The sequence below is a fragment of the Mus musculus genome, chromosome 11 (genome assembly GCF_000001635.26).
Source record: "Mus musculus strain C57BL/6J chromosome 11, GRCm38.p6 C57BL/6J".
Taxonomy (NCBI): Eukaryota; Metazoa; Chordata; class Mammalia; order Rodentia; family Muridae; genus Mus; species Mus musculus.
Window position 1 is genome coordinate 54,158,168 of NC_000077.6, and position 16,944 is coordinate 54,175,111.

The following is a 16,944-nucleotide window of genomic DNA, read 5'->3' on the forward strand; positions in this document are numbered from 1 at the left end:
ACTACGAGCAAAGGAAGTCAGTCCAGAGGAAGAAAGGACCGGAAAGGAAAGTGGGAGGAAGGCTGTCTGAAGAGCTGGGTCTGGGTCTGTGCACAGGTAATCACTCAAAAGGCGGGGGATAGAAGGAACGCAGGTTCACAGCAGCTAACGCTATAGACGGAGACCCTTTCTCAAAGAGCTAACTGAAACAATACACAAAAAAACACACCCTGTCTGCCTGTCCATCTGTCTGTCTGTCTGCCTTCCTTCCTGGGTGTAGCTCAGTGAAGAAATAGGAGTCACAGAGACTATGATAAATCAGTTAGAATATACGTCTATGAAGCTCTTCATCTATCTAACTGCTGAACACACATGTTTCTTATTTCCACACAGAGCATTTCTGCAGTTATAACAGGCTACGTGTCAGGACAGAAATATTGGTAAATGTGAAAGAACAAAAACGTATGAACTATAGTTTTCTTTCTTTTTTCATTACTTTTAAAAAGACAAGGTCTCTCTATGTAACTCTGGCTCCCCTGGAACTTACAGCTGTGTAGATAGGACAAGCCTTGAACTCACAGACATCCATCGTCCTCTGACTCCCAAGTGCTACGATCAAAGGTGTGTGCCACCATGCCCAGCCACAATCTATGTTTTTCAAAGACGTTGAATTAAACTAGAACTGAATAATGAGGGCTTCTGGCCTGCTGCGCCGGATGAGGCAGGGGCTGGAGACAGCGTTGCAGGCCATGGGGCCGCTGCTGGGTTAGGGCTCGATGATGTCGGGCTACATGCGACAGCAGGGTGCGCCCCCATTATCACGGACTAGGAACCTTGTGGTTCCCGACGATTTTGGCTATGGAAAGGGGAAATGTAATAAACAAGGTCCGTCGGGAGCCCATGAGACACGCTTTGGAGGTGACAAACTTGAAGAACTTGAAGAAGACAATCCATTTTCCTTCAAAGAGTTTTTGAAAGTCAAGAACCTCAGCCTGTCAAAAGAAGACACGACCACCAGCTGAATTTACCCACAGGAAGCCTTAAGGCACCCACTGGGACTTGAGCACAGCTCCCCTGCCTCCCAGCCCATGGGATATGGCCTGGAATATCAGCAGCCATTTTTTTGAAGACCCAACAAGAGCCAGCAACCTAGAGGAGGATGAAGAAGATGGATGGAATAGAACCTACCTGCCATCTGTCCTGGTCAGACTCATTCCTCTAGAGCCGCACAGAACTTGTCACCCTGTGGCATCTACCTTTCCTTTTTCTAAAACGCATCAGAGCTGGCAGGTCCCCAGTCTTTGCCTCCATGGACGCTGAGCAACACTGACTCCAGGACCTCCCCAGCAACTCCAGCTGGGAGTCCTAATGCAGACTTTGCAGCTCATGAAGACTCCCTAGGGGACAGACACCTGCGGACGCTGCAGATAAGTTATGAAGCACTGAAAGATGAAAACTCTAAGCTCGGAAGAAAGCTAAATGAGGTTCCGAGCTTCTCGGAAGCTCAAACAGAAATGGTGAGGATACTGTAATGGAAGTTGGAGGCGAAGATGATCAAGGAGGAGAGTGACTTCCATGACCTCGAGTCAGCAATCCAGCAAGTCGAACAGAACCTCAAACTGATGACCAAACGGGCCGTAAAAGCAGGAAATCATGTCTTGAAGCTGAAACAGGAAATAAATTTGCTTCAGGCACAGCTCTCAAACTTCAGGCGGGAAAATGAAGCCCTGCAGTCAGGCCAGGGTGCCAGCCTCACCGATGTGGCCTTGCAGAACCTCCATGTTGTCATGCACAGGGCACAGGCATCCATAAAGCAGCTGGCATCTGGGGCAGAGACACTGAACCTTGTTGCTGAACTCCTCAAGTCTATCAACAGAATTACTGAAGTTAAAGCTGAGGCGGACTCTTGAGAAGCTCTGCCTGCCACCAGGTCCCGTCACCTCTGCGCCAAAGGCGCCACACATCTTCCAAATGTGGACCTATCTATGCAGTCCTCATCAAAGCATTTCACAGCCTAAGCATGTGACTGGCCACCTGCAGTACGGGGCTCCTTCCCACCAGTTGCACCTAGCAGTTTACATGAAGTTCCACTGTTCGAAAGACTCACTGACTTACTAGAAGACATTTCTATAAAACCCAGCAACTTTTAGAAACCACTAAAGCTGAAACGACAGTTTTGTAACAAGCCTCTTTCAGTGTCCTCTCAAATTTAGCTCTAGGATGAGGTCGGGCTCAGCCTCAGTTTTATCGAGGGGAACACTAAGTGAGCCAGTGTGTAAGTGAGCAGCCTGTACAGAGACGCGTGCCTCACTGAGGCAGCACCACTTGGTAGGTGCTGCTGCCCTCTCACCAGGACATAGGACCAAGGTCACACACTGTGCACATTGCAAAGCTTCATACACCCTCTACTGTGTGCTGTCGGCTCTGGAAAGCCATTTGGGGCTGTCGGGTTTGATGCATGTTAATGTGTCTCTGTGCCTTTTGCATAGTGCAGTTCAGATTGGGATTAAAGCACACACCCACCTCGGGAGGTCAGCACCAGCTCTTTGGGCTGGCTGGTTTTTGAAGGGCAAGCAAGACATAAGCAGCACCCTGTGCTGTGCTGAGGGGGTCAAGGTTTGAGGGCCACTTTCCTATAGCTTTTTTTTTAAATATAATTTTTCTTTTCCCCTCCAGTTGAGATTGACAGCTTTCTTATCTAAATAAATACTGAAGATCATTTATAAAACAAACAAACAAACAAAAAAAGAACTGCATAAGGAACCTAAGTTTGGGAGACTCACAACCATGAAAATTGCCTAAGGGATTCTTAGATAGCCAATGGGTCAAAGGAGGAAGCCTAAGGGGGACTGGGAAGTGCTTTTGAGGGAAGTGAAAGTACATTCACAGCATTCACACACCTATGGTGTGGCCAACGTGGGTGTCACCAAAGTGAGTGTGGCTAGTGTAGTACTGAGAGGGAAACTTCTAGATGCCAAGTCCTATGTTAAAAACACGTATCTTAAAGCAATGATCACATCTCTGTTGTAGGAGATGAGACCAGAAGAACAGAGTTAAACTAGATCCAGGGGAAATAGATAAAAAGGAAAACCACAACAGGAACTACCATCACCACCACCAACAAAACCCACAGTGAAGCCAAAAGTTAAATTTTCTTAAAAGATCAAAGTGATTTTCAGGCTTTCAGATTGATGAAGAAGAAGAAGAAGAAAAATTGAAATGTTGAAATTTGTTTTTTATTTTACTCTTTGAAATTTAATTTTAAAATGATTCTGTGAATTTAATACATAAGTGATATTTTTATGTAATTTTCACAGTTCCTCTCCTCTCCAACATCCAACTTCTCCTGTGTTGTATGCCCATATGCAACCTAAGTCCCTCTAGTGTTGCTGGTATGTACATGTGTGTAGGGGGACCTCTAGAGACAGGTTGTCCCATTCCATCAAGGGCTCATCCCTGAAGAAAAAGGATTCTGTTTCTCGGCAGCCATTCACTGCCTGTACCTCTTTATCTATGGGCCTTTTGACATTTCCCCCATCCACATGTTGGCTTGTGTTGTTATCTTGCTTAGGAAACCATATGGTTGAGATTCATGGGTTTGGCTTTTCTGCCGTGTTTAGAACACTCTATGTAGCATCCTGTCCCCTGGCTCTATATGTTCTCTGAGCCTTAAGCAGAGGGGTTGGTTTGTAAATGTATCCATTGGGGATGGGCATCCACAGCTACTTATTTTCTGATTTTTTTTTTAACTGAAAGTTGTGGCTTTCCAAATGTTGCAAAAAAAAAAAAAAAAAGATATTTCTTGGATGGCAGAGAGAATACCACTTGTCTGTGGATATAAAGTTAAATATTTAGAAATCAGTTACAAATTACATTAGTTTAAGGACATACCAGTAGTAGGCTCCCCTCTAGAGTCGGTGAGCTCTCTCACAAGTAGTTTGCTAAGTCTGCAGTTCCAGGCATGGATTTCCTCCTATTGAGTGGGTCTTAGGTCCAGTTAGACAGCAGTTGGTTACCCACAAGATAAAGGTGCCGCTATTGCATACACAACTGAGGATAGCTTGCTGGACCAATCATTGTTGTGGCCCCTAGGCGTCACAGTTGGGTATGGTGACTGGTTACTTTCCTCCCTTAACAGCTTGCATGGTACCTTCTGACACCCTGGGAGCTAGTCCTCCAGCAGGAGGCTTCCAGGTAAGTTCCAACTCACCTCCTCCCAGTCCTGGGTCCTGTGAGCTGCCCAGTGTGGGTATGTAGAATCAAACACAGGCCCTCTGTAAGAGCAGCAGGCATGGCTAAACACTGAGTTAGCTCCCTGGATATTTGTTTTAATGTTTTAATGGGGGTCATAGTTTTCAATTATCCATCAGGCACAACTCATGTTGCTGAGCATCTAAAACTCTGGGTGAATAGCTTCAGAGACCAGTGACCCCTTGTTGTGTTTGTTTGTTTCTTTTTCTCTTCTTTCTTTCTTGTTTCTGTTTGTTTGTTTGTTTTTTGTTGCTGTCAGAGCTTCTCTCTGTAGCTTTGTCTGTCCTGGAACTCACTCTGTAGACCAGGCTGGCCTGGAATTCAGAACTCCTGACTCCCAATTGCTGGGATTAAAGGCATGGGCCATCACTGCCTGGCTCCATTTTTCAATCTCTGCCTTTTTAAAATGGAATTAAAGCCATGAGAATTTTGTTTAAGTCACTATTAAAGGCAACTTCCTCTTGTCCTTATTGTAAGCGCTCCTTCTGGCTTTCAAGATGGAAGCTGAAGCAAGGTGATCCCCTAAGCAGCAGGGACAAGGAGGCTCTTCCTTCCTTTCCTGGCCACCTTGTGCAGAAAGGCTGCCTCTGAGCAGCCAGCTGTTAGCTGTCTGCAACACCCTGGAAGTCTTCAGAAAAGACACCTCTGGCTCTTGCAGGTGCAGCCGCAGGCAGGGCTGTTCAAAACAATTTATAACAGGGTTTTGCTGTCACAAGCCTCAGTGAACTCTACATGACCCTGCAACTATTTCCCCCCTAGGTCAGACTGGGGAGCACCTAGCCTGAGGGCCTGCTGACTGGTGCCTAAGGCTGAGTAGAGCCACCACATCCCCCCACCCCACTCTTTCATGAAGGTGTGCTGTGATTGGTCCATACACCTCTTCTTGGGTTAGGTAAGCAAGCTGCATAGAGTGTGCTGCCTACAGAGACTTCCCTGCACTGCAGGGGCCCTTACCTTGAGGCCCTACAAAGGCTCCCCTCAACTGTCTTTTCTTATTTATTTTAGTAGGGTCTAGGCTGGGAAGATAAAGACAGAAGCAGTAGAGGCGGCCAGCTTGGATCGACAGCAGGATGGCAGTGGGAGGAGCAGTTAGGGAGGAGCAGTTACAACCTGCACTCAGCAGGCCAAGCAGGAAAACCCGGGAGGACCACCACGCTGAGGACAAGGCACACAGTAGAGCACTTGCCTGGCACACTCTCGGGGCTAGGTTCAATCCCCACTACCAAGAATATTTAGATACATTGAAATAATGAATTAATTATTTAAAAATAGTTGTCAAGCCACTTGGCCACTTGATAGCTGAGACAGGCTGTGGAATCCCCACACCTAGGCCTGCCCAGATGTGATGTTGGGTGCTGCCAAGGGCTGAGGAGTCACCCCTACCTTCCTAAGCTCCCCTGAGGACTGCAACATGCAGAGCTATGATTCCCAAGGCCTGCCCGTGTGCGATTGGAACACCAGTGGACGCTCTTTGTTTTTGCTCCCACCCATCACGTATTGAAAACCAAACTAAGACTAGAGAACAGCTGGTTGTGTTTGCTGCCCATTGCCCTGAAGATCAGCCCACAAACACGTGGATAAGGCATGAAGATTAGATATGCTTGAGTTTGGGGTGAAGTGAAATTAAACATAATTTTTTATTATTATTATCATTAATTTTTTATTTGAGAATTTCATGTGTGTAGTGCCACCCCTTTTTCAAACATAATTTCTAAAAAGCCGTTGGCGCTCCCTGACAGTGCTTTCCCTTCCCTTTCAAACAAATGTTCAGCCACAGAGCAGACAACCAAGCGAGGAGCATGACGGAGCAGCCTAATTAAATTTTCCCAAATTTTAATAAATTTGAGGAACTTATCAGGGCCTGTTACATGCTAGATGTTCCCCTAAGCACACAAGTGAGATTTCTATAGTTTGTGTTCAGAATCAGACACTGGACATGAGGATGGGTAGATAGGGCAGTATATTATGGGAAATAATATGTTGGCGGTCCCGAGGACCGTGCTCAAGGTATTCAAATACTGCATTCATAGATGATAGACAAGCCGTTTAACCACCCTGCACCCTTCTCTTCAGTAAAAGCAACTAAACCATCACAAAGCCCTGTTTTATGTTTGGGACGATTTCACACAGTGTGACTTCACGGCTCCCCTGAGTCAGTGTGCAGACAGTTTCTAGAGTTTATTCTTTGACCTTAGCTGGAAAAGTATCCTCCATAGCCTTCATGGCTTTGGAAACTCCCTTGAACACTTTGGTAAGTCCCTTGGACTAAGAGTTAGGCATCTGGGTGGTAGCTCTGATTGGTTCATTTTCAGCCCCCTTGAATGGCCTTGATTATCGTGGGATCCATCATGCTTTGCCTTGTGTGTGGTGAGGGTCTGTGAGGAAAGGTAGGACCCTTGGCTTCCTGCCGTGTCTACAGCCTTTAGACTGGATGAGCAATGAGGCGTTGTCTCTCAGTCCTTGTCTTATATTAGTTTTCTTGTTTCTTTGATCAAATACCTGAGAAGAAGCAACTTAGGGGAAGAAGGCTTTGTCATGGCTCACACTCCAAGGCGACACAGTCCATCATGGCCCGACAGCTTCATGGTGACAGGAGTTTGCTGCTGGGACTCCTAATCTTACAACAGAAATTGGTCAGGAAGTGGAGCCAGGCAATAAGAGGTCAGGGCCCATTGCTTGTCACCACAACACTTTCCCCAGTGAGGACTCCACATCTTTCAAGACAGTGCCACCAGCTGGAATCAGAGTGTTCAAATGTAGGAGCCTGAAGGACACATTTCATATTTAAACCACAGCAGCCATATGCTGGACGATATTCAAATTCCGTACAGGTTTGTCAGGCTGGCTTGACAGAGAGAGAGGATTCTTTTCTAAGTGACCTCCCCTACCTGTTACCACGACTCCTCTCTTCTCAGCTTTCCTCCATCCAGGCTCTATTGTGAACATCATCAGTTGGCTCTGCCATATTTTGTGAGGTTGATAGAGGAATAAAAGGCATGAAATCTTGAGTATGGGGAACTGGAAACCAAGAAGTAGACCTTCATTACTGTCTCTGAGAGTTCACTGGACCATCTGAACCACAGGTACTCTGTGAGGGCATCTGCTGCAGAGAGGGTACCAGGCTCATTGCTATAGTCTTAATCAACATTTATATGCTGAAATCTAATGCTGGGACTTAACCCCAAAGTGATGATGTTAGGAGGTGGGTACTTTGGGGAATGGAGAGCTCATGAGTGGGATTTGTAACCTCGGAAGATAGGCCCATGGCAGGAATGAAGAATAAAGGAGCTAACCCACTTCTCCCTCCCCGTGAACATGCAGTGAAAAGGTACCATGAACCTAGAAACAGGCCCTTACCAGACACTGAGCCTGCTGACACCATGACCTTGGCTTGCTAGTTTCCTAAAGATGTAGCTTGTAAACTACGCATTCTACGACACTTTGTACTGGTTAGCTTTTGTCAACTTAGCGTAAACTAGAATCGCAAGGGAATGGGGAATCTCAACTAAGGAGTTACCGCCATCAGATTGCCCTGTGGATGTGTCTGTGGGGTATTTTCTTAATTAATGATTGATGTGGGAGAGTTCAGCCTACTGTGAGTGTCTGGGTTGTTAAGAAAGCAAGCTGAGCAAGCCACGGGGAACAAGTCAGTAAGCAGCATTTTACTGTGGACTCTGCTTCAGTTTCTGCTCCTGGGATCTGGCCTTGAGCTCTCGTGTTGACTTCTTTCAATGACGGACCATAACCTGTGAACCAAGGAAACCCCTTGCTTCCCTGAGTTGCTCTTGGTCAGAATTTTAGCACAGCAACAGAAAAGAAACTAGGACACTGTTAGAGTATTCTGGACTGGACTGACAAAGCCTTGTAAAGTTGGAGATGGGCCAATGGGGCTGGACATCCTGAGGCTGAAGATCACCTGACAATATGGGCGCTTAGAGATCCAGGCATGGGAAGGTGAGATTCGATTCATGAACTACCCCTTGATGCCCACTGGGCCTTCTTTAGTATTACAGTTATATTCCATACCTATTGTTTTAAGAGTAATTTCATATTTTAAAAACTGTGTGTTGTGTGTATGCACATAAGTGCAGATGTCTGCTGTGGGTGCTGGGAACCAAACCCAGGTCTTCTACAAGCGGAGTCCTCCTGAGCCTCCTTTGGCACAGATTCCTGTGAGGTCTGGTGAGGTGCCTGGCACTGCAAGCATTTTCATCATGAGCCCATGGAAGCAAAAGCAGGTTTTCCATTATATATATATATATATATATATAATGGAACCCTGGGATAGCAACAGTGAGATTATGGATGTCTGCTACCATACTGACCTTTAAGTGGATTCCTGGGATCCAATTTCAGGCCCTCATGATTGGGTGGTAAGTATGTTACCTACTGAGCCATTTCCCCAGCCCATACTTGGATGAATTCTTCAGGTTCTTTATAGTTTGTTTATATGCTGTCTTTGGAAAGTATCTTTTTTGGTCTATATTTGGGGATGAGTAGCCACAGTCTGTACCCAAAGTATTTGTGCTTCCATCATAGCGATGGCTGGTGGAAAATGAGAAATATATGGTTCTGCCCTGAAGGAATGTAGTCTGTTTTAAGGAAAATTAAAATGCACACCGGTCACTTTTAATATACGAGTGGTTATACCAAGCTCGGTGGCAACACAGGAAAAGTCCCTATTGGAAAAGAAGAGAGGGTTCTCAGGAGAAGAGTTGCATTATTTCAGGCAAGTTTTAGTCTGATGCCAAGCTGCTTGCAAATCTACAGTAAGAAGGTACGCGCTGTACTTTTAAAGACTATAAAATGCAGCAGCTACACTGTGCTATGTCGGTGGAGCATACATTTGGAACAAAAGATAATGTTTGAGGTTTTATTTATGTGAAATTTTAATGTATAACTCAGTGAATTTTTGATCCATGGTCTCGCTATGTAGCACAGGCTGGCCTCAAACATGTGACCCCAGTGTCTCAGCATTCCAAGTGCTGGGTTTGTAGGTATGTACCCCAATGCCCAGTTTAGCATTCATGGTTTCAATATAAGCTGCCTCATAGGTGGTAGGCAGCTGGGAAGCCCATGGTGTAGAAGTTGGGTTTGGGTGGGCGGTGCTTCTCATTTCAGGATCTTATAAAATTAGGTTTGTATTTAACAATGAAGAGATGGAGAGGTTTCCTCTTAACAGCCCCAGCTACGAGAGCAGGTTTAGTCCACCAGCCAGCCCTGGACATTCTGAGAACATTTGGAGAGGAAGGCTTTCTCTAAGCCTGTGGGGTTGAATTGTTGCTGCTGTTCTGGTCTAGTGTGGAGGGTAGATGTGAGGAGGGATGTTCCTATAGCGGAAGGTGACATTGAATAATGTGTGTGCGGCTTGTGCATTATTCTTGACACCAATGCGCTTTTGCTTACTTATAATTTATTTACTTGTTTTGTGTGCACATTTCTGGGAGCTGGAGATATGGTGGAGCAAGTGTGTGTGTGTGTGTGTGTGTGTGTGTGTATGTGTGAGCATGTTGAGGTTAGAGTTCAACTTTGGGTGTCATTCTTTACGTTCTGTCCATCTTGGTTTTCTGCGGCAGGGTCTTTAATGGCCTGGAGCTTACAAATGGGCTAGGCTGGTTGGCCAGCAAGCCCTGGGGATCTGCCTGTCTCCGGCTCCCCAACACTATGACTACAAGTACTTACTACTTTTTTAAAAATCTGGGTTCTGGGAGCTGGAGATATGGCTCAGCAGGTAAGAGCACTGGCTGTTCTTTCAGAGGACCTGGTTTTGATACCCAGCACCCATGTGGTGGTTAACAACCATCTGTAACTCCAGTCCCAGGGCATCTAACATTGTCTTATGGCCTTCTTGGGCACCAGGCATGCACTTGGTACACAGACTTGCCTGCACTACAAGACACCTATACATATAAAGAAAGAAAAACCCAAACATCTTCAGGGTCTGGGACTCAAGCTCAGGTCCTTAAGTTTATGTGACAGAACTGTGTCCTTAGCCCTAATTTTTTAAAAGGTTGATTCTGTTTATGAACAGATTCTAAAATTACTTCATCAGACTATCAAACTTGTGAGCAGTGATGGGGAATCTGTTTCACACCTACAGAACCCCCCCCACCCCCCCAGCCCCCCCACCCCCCCACCCCCCCCACCCCCCCACCCCCCCCAACCCCCCACCCCCCCCACCCCCCCACCCCCCCCACCCCACCCCCCCACCCCTCCACCCCCCCCCACCCCACTCCCACCCCACCCCCGTCAGCTTCAGAGAGCCTCGGGGCTACTTCTTGTTGCATGTTCACCTTGAGCCGGTCTCCTCTGCTTTTCTGTTGGGGTCTAGGAAGACTTGTTCCTCTGGATTTGGGGTGATTGATGTCTCTGGGAGAGTCTGCGTCCGTGGTGTGTGTGTGTGTGTGTGTGTGTGTGTGTGTGTGTGTGTGTGTGTATGTACATGCTCATATGCAGGTTCCATGGTGTACATGTTCAAGCCAGAGAACAACTGTGGGAATAAGTTCTTTCCTTTCTCTATGTGGGGTCTGGGGATTTAACTCAGGTCATAAGGCTTAGCAGGAAGCACCTTTACTCACTGAGCCAGCTCACTGGCCCTTAAAATTTTCTTTCTTTCTTTCTATTAAATGCTATTTTATGACTATCTTTTAAATGGGTTTAATGGAATATTTGACATTATAGTTGTGCTGGCAGCATAGAACAGACTGTGGCACTTTTGCTTTTTCTATGTCCTGGGATAGGTTAGAACAAGAATGATCTGTTTTTTAAATTTTAATGGAATTTGTTTAAATTAAATAAATTACTAATTTTATTATTATAATTTAAATAATAAATGATAAACTATACTAATTATATATAACATACAACTATATGCTTATTATAGTAACAATAAATTGAGATAAGTATTAATAATAAATCAAGTAAATTAATAACATTGATAAATTTGATTAAATTTAATCTGTTTAAACTTTATCTAAAAATCTCAGCTGTTTTTAGTAGGCCACTAAAAGTCTGATAGCAAAATCTGACAAAGCTTTCTAAAAAGGAAAACTTCAGGTTAACCTCTTCCTTGAACCCAGATCAGAACCTTATGCAAATCAAATCTAACAACATATAAAATGCACAAATACATCTTTAATGGCTAATTTTAAACTGTCAACTTGACAACATGTATCACAGGGGAAGAGAGTCTTAACTGAAAAACTGTCAAGATAAGCTTGGGTGGACATGTCTGTAAGGGATTATCTTGATTCTTAATTGGTGTGGGAAGACCCAGCCCACTGTGGGTGATACCATTCCCTATGTTAGAGGTTCTGAGCAGCATAAAAGAGGAGAAAGCTAGCTGAGACAAGTAAGCAAGGATGTGTTCATCCTCTTTGCCACTAGAGAACATGATGTGAGGAGCTGCTTCAGGCTCCTGCCCCTGTGACTTCCCTGCTATGATAGATTGTAACCTAGAATTTTGAGTCAAGTAAATGCCTCCCTCCTAATGCTGCTTTTTGGTTAGGGTATTAGTCATCGTAACAGAAATGAAAGTAGGACAGCCTCTAATCAAATTAGATCTGTTTCATTAGTGGGAGGTTGGTTTCCTGTTAAAAGTAAATTAACCTAATTTACCACAATAAAAGAATTAAGGAGAAAGGCTCCAAGATCCTCTTTATACATAGTAAAAAAAAGAATTTGATAACACCCAACATCTGCTTCTGATAAGACCGAGTCTTAACGAGCAGAGGGGGAAGGTTCTTCATCTGATTAAAGGGTTTGAAGAGCCAGAGCTCTTCAGTTTACTTTGGACTTAATGGTGAGATGCTTAGCATTTTCCTAGGAATTTAGGAACAAATCTAACTATTTCTTCTTAGTATTCATATTTTTTTAAGTGCACACTAGAAGAATTGGTGCTTAAGGTAAGAAAAGCCAATATGTATTTGAAAGGAAATGTATAGCTATGATTTTTCCATAGAAAACCTAAGACAATGCATGTACTACTCTTTAAAATAGGTAATTTAGCAAGGTTTTATACAACAGCAATAGGCAACTTGGAAATAAAATAAAAATACTTAATTTATAAGAGATCTGACTATCTCAGCCTCCTGAGTGCTCAGATCAAATGCATGGAATTCCACCTTGTTTTTTGAGTCTCGGCCTCAGAACTGGATCACCAGGGCGGGTGCCGAGATGCTCAGCTTCTGTACGCGGGCTTGGATCCTCGTGCTTGCTTGCACGGCAAGCATTTTAATTGCTGTCAGCCCAGCCTGGCTTTTCCTTTCCTTTTCTAATTAATTAATTAATCAATCAATCTATTTATTTTTAGGACTCTGTTCATCTCCATCCGTTTCTCTTTCTTGCCACGTATTTGTCTGTCACTCTTTCTGATCCCGTTTCTTTTATGTTCATCTCAGCTTTGTTTCCTTGATTTTTATTTCTTTTTCACCTCTGTGTTTCTAAGCACGTTTGGACAAGCCTCCTTCTTTCTTGGACACCTTATGATTTAGTCTTTACTTCTGAGCTGAGTTTCTTGTAGTCTTTCCTGGGCTTCCTTGGTTCTTACTCCATCACCTTTCTTGTCAGTATCCATCCTGAGTTTGACTGTTTCTGATCTGTGGTATCAGTAACAGCTGTTCACCTGTAACAAACTACTCAGTATTTTATTATGGCCTCTACAGTCTCTTCTGCTTCTTGTGGGGGGGGGGGCAGCTTCACTGTGTTGTTGGGCTTTCAACTTCTGAAAAGATGATTTTCGTTTTCTACTTTGCTATTTATAGTAGCATAATTAGTGACATCTCGGCTGTTTTCATGACTATTGTGTTGGGCTTTCCTGTATCATTGGTCTTAGGGGAACTGTTTCTCTTCTGTTTGGTAAACTGTGGTCCTTTTAATGATGTTTTTTTGTTCCGTCTTCTTTGAATTGTTTCTTGTATGATTATAAAAGACCTTTGCTTTCAGCCACTTCCTCCTCCTCTTCACCACCAAACCTCTAAAGGACATTTCACTTTTCAAGGTTCCCTTTTCACCCCCAGATAGCACCTTCTCTGCATTGAGACCTGTGGTCTAGCCCACTTTCTAAGCACCTTTGTCAAAAATATCCAGAAGCCAGTGCTATGGTCTGAGGTCTCTCTCCCAGGGTTTTGCCAGCAGAGAGGAGTCCTTTCCTTTTAGAAGCAAGATTTTAGATGACACTATACATTCATCGTCACCATTAAAACTACATGTCAGCCAGGGGTGGTTGCACATATCTTCAATCCTAGCACTGGAGAGGTAGAGGCAGGCAGATCTCTGTGAGTTCAAGATCAGCTTGGTTTACACAGGATGTACCAAGCCAAGCCAGCCAGGGTTACACCATGAGACCCTGTCTCACAAACAAAAAACTACACTCAACACCAACATCTCTGTAGCTGCAGACCAATTCTTCATCCAGCATTTCTGGAGCACTCTGCTAATACCTGTTGTTTGTTGAAAAAAGTCAAGAGGCAGAAGAGACAAAAGTATCAACTAAAAATATCTTTCACGTTCATTGTCCCACTTTGTAAAAGATTTTTATCCTAAACAGCCCTGTCATAATCAGGGTTACTTTTGCTGTGCTAAGCCACCATGAGCAAAAGCAACTTGGGAAAGGAAGGGTTTTATTTATTTACATCCCAAATGTTGCCCCCTTCCTGGTCCTCCCTCTCAGAATTCTTCACCTCATCCCTCCTCCCCTTCGGCTCTGAGAGGGTGCTCCCTCTCACAGAGACCCCATGAAAGAGTTAGGTTTATTTCTCTCACTCTACCATACCACGGTTCATCATCAAAGGTGGTCAGAGCAGAGCTGATGCAGAGGCCATGAAGGGGTGCTGCTTACTGGCTTGTTCCTCATGCCTTGCTCAGCCTGCTTTCTTACAGCAACGAGGACCACCAGCCCAGGGATGGTTCCACCCACACACAATAGGCTGGGTCTCCCCACTCCGTGGTTCTCAACTCCCCTAATGTTGTGATCCTTCAATTCAGTTCTTCATAATGTCGTGACTACCAACTATGAGTTATTTTCATTGCTACTTTATAACTACAATTTGCTACTGTTATGAATGTAAGTGTAAATATTTTTGGAGATAGTGATTTGCCAAAGGGGTCATGACTGACAGGATCACTGCTCCACACCAATCACTAATTAAATGTCCTACAGTCTTGGTCACAGGCCAATCTTTATTTTTATTTAGATTTATTTATTTATTTAATGTTTATGAGTACACTGTAGCTGTCTTCAGACACATCAGAAGAGGGCGTCAAATCCCATTACATATGGTTGTAAACCACCATGTGCTTGCTGAGAATTGAACTCAGGACCTCTGGAAAAGCAGCCAGTGCTCTTAACCACTGAGCAATCTCTCCAGCCGCATAGTCCAGTCTCATGGAGGTAATTTCTTAATTGAGGTTCTCTCCTCTGATGATTCTAGCCTGTGTCAAGTTGACATAAAACTAGCCAGCATATGGGTCCTTGATTGGTCATTAGACAGAGTTTACCAAAACAGTACATTGTATTGTTTACTGTGGTTGATACCCTGGAAAAGTATATACCTAGAAACAAGACATAATGATAAGAGTGTAAGATGGAACAAATAAGTTTCTCTTTTGAATAGTGGGAAGAAATGCTCTTATAAAAAAGAGGTTGAACAAAGGTATGAAAGACATTGAAAATCTGGTCATGAAGTCTTGTGTATTTCTTACTAAACTATGTAAGCTTCACCGTATCCACATCATCTGAAGATCAGTGCCATTCACACCTGAGCACATGAACAAAGAGTTGAGATCAGAGGCTGTTTAATAGTCTAAAGCTGCGAAAAGCTGAGTGGCCACCAAAGAGAACAGGTGAATAACCAACGGGCTATGCTCAAATCTGATCTCAGCTGGAATGGTGACAAGGGAACCAGAGCTTTATGCTGCTCTGCTATGGTGCAAGTCAGAAAGCATGGTGCAGTGAAGCGGAAACTTAAGGCTTCTTAGGAGAGTCAGTTGTGTTGATGGTGGTTTGCTGGGGCAATCACGTGAAGGAAGTGGACACAGGTGAAAGACTAAGGCAGAACATTTCTCTGAAGCAGACACAGGAGAGAGGATGTCCTGCTAAAGCAATGTGAAAGGACATGTGATGAAGGATTCTTTGCTAACAACACACATGTATTGGTCCGCCTTACATTGTGTAGTTGAGCTGCGTTTGTTGGGACTCCGAGGACTTGGGCTGATTGGATGCACGTGCTGAGACAAGACCCTTGCTGAGACAAGGCACGCAGAGGTCCGTGATGTTTGGAGGGTATAAATAAGATTCCATGGAGTGATGGAGACAGAGCTTGGCTTGCTGATACAGCCAGCTGTGCAATGCTTATGGGTCTCCCATCTTGGCTGGGCTTTGCTGGGCTTCCCTTCCCTGACAGAGGCACAGATAAGAACTTCTTCGGTATTCCTGTTGGTCCCTCCTGTTGACTTGTGTAGAGGCGGAGGCCTGGCTGTCTCTGCTAGGTCGTGTCACCACTGTTGCTAACCCGACTCTACCGAACTGGACTGTTGGTTTATCCATGAGGTGTTTGAGTGGGTTGAGCTGCTGCTGCCTGCTAACGTGTAAACTGCTGATTTCCAGACAACACAGATGGAAGTTGCTCCAAAGAACCTTTCTAAACAGGTGCATTTCCCCTCCCCCAGCCCCATAGTCTTTCTTTTCATTACCTCTGGTGGGTGTTGGGCTACAAGGGAGGTTAAAGCATTTAAGATCATCATTAAAAATAAGGTTTGAAAAAAAATTAAAGTTACAGTACAGGGGCTGGCTGACTCACCAGGGAGAGCTCTTTCTCCCAAGGTTGATGGGCTGAGCTCGAACCCTGGAACCCATGTGGGAGAAGGGGGAACCCAACTCACTCAATTGTCCTCTGTCACATGAGCATTGTGGCACATGTGTACCTACAAGGACAGAAGAGGATGTCGGGTCTCCTGGAGCTGGGTTAGAGGAAGTTATGTATTGCCCAACATGGGTGCTGGGAACTGAACTCAGGTCCTCTGCAAGATCAGGAAGTGGTCTTAACCACTGATCCATCTCTCCAGGCCTGTGAGTAGCTAGTTGCTGCCTGTTATTGCTAATGTCAAGATTAACCGTTCTGGGTGAAGTACCCATGAATCCGTGCTGTTCTCCACACTTAACTAACTATATGCTGTAATATTTTCAGAATAAAGTCTCAAAGAACAAATGGAGGCTCTGTCTAGGGCCCTGGACCTGAGCATGCAAGTAGGAGTGCAGTAGACTGTTGCAAGCTGTATTGTCTAAGTTATGGGTCCCAGTGTCTCTACTGCCACTTCAGCTTCAACTCATCACATCAAAAGTGAGGGTCGGCCAAAGGTAATTTGGGGATAGCCTAATTTGGCAGTTCCTCCCATTATTTTTTTTTCTGAGACAGATATCCACCTGATGTCTCTCACAGTATCCATATGTGCACTTTCCATGCCTGTATGTGTGCATGATGGGCGTGCCTGTGCATATGTGGGATTTTGTGTGTAGTGTGTGTGTGTGTGTGTGTGTGTGTGTGTGTGTGTCTTTCTCTGTCTCTTTCTACTCCCTTGAGACAGGACCTTTCACAGAACCTGAAATTCCCTAGCCCATTTCTCCCCCCACCCCCATTTCCCACTAGACTGGCTGGCAGCCAGTAAGACCCAGTAATCCTCTTATGTCCCTCTCCCCAGCCCCCAGCACTGGAGTTA

At 44.7% G+C, this 16,944-nt stretch overlaps 1 long non-coding RNA gene and 1 pseudogene across 2 annotated transcripts in view; both read left to right on the top strand.

Annotated features, from left to right (window-relative positions):
• The window catches only part of Gm12223, a 118,670-nt gene that overhangs the window by 16,300 nt on the left and 85,426 nt on the right, over positions 1–16,944 (top strand). The window lies entirely within an intron of this gene.
• Gm12221 (predicted gene 12221) lies at positions 674–2,089 on the top strand (annotated as a pseudogene).